General features: G+C 39.4%; 1 pseudogene; it reads right to left on the reverse strand.

Moving 5' to 3' along the window:
* The window catches only part of LOC107756251 (coiled-coil domain-containing protein 180-like), a 20,671-nt pseudogene that overhangs the window by 2,823 nt on the left and 17,579 nt on the right, over window positions 1-269 (reverse strand).

Consider the following 269-nt stretch of genomic DNA (forward strand, 5'->3'; position numbering starts at 1 on the left):
TTTGTAGCATTTGGACCAATCAGACACACCATTTTTCATTAGATTTAACAAATCAATTATTCATTAGATTAACAAATAGTCACAGAACCCCTCACCCAATAAACATACTGGGTGCCAGGATGTCTATGAACGACACCAGGCCCCTGGTTACCATGGCAACCAGGACAATTCAGCCAGATCAGATAAACTTTACGATCTAAAAGTATGTAGAGAGAATCTTCCCCCCTACTCAATTCTCTCTAAAACAGACACATACTGCTATAGGAAAC

Source organism: Sinocyclocheilus rhinocerous, unplaced genomic scaffold (assembly GCF_001515625.1).
Source record: "Sinocyclocheilus rhinocerous isolate Xijiao unplaced genomic scaffold, SAMN03320098_v1.1 scaffold1043, whole genome shotgun sequence".
NCBI lineage: Eukaryota > Metazoa > Chordata > Actinopteri > Cypriniformes > Cyprinidae > Sinocyclocheilus > Sinocyclocheilus rhinocerous.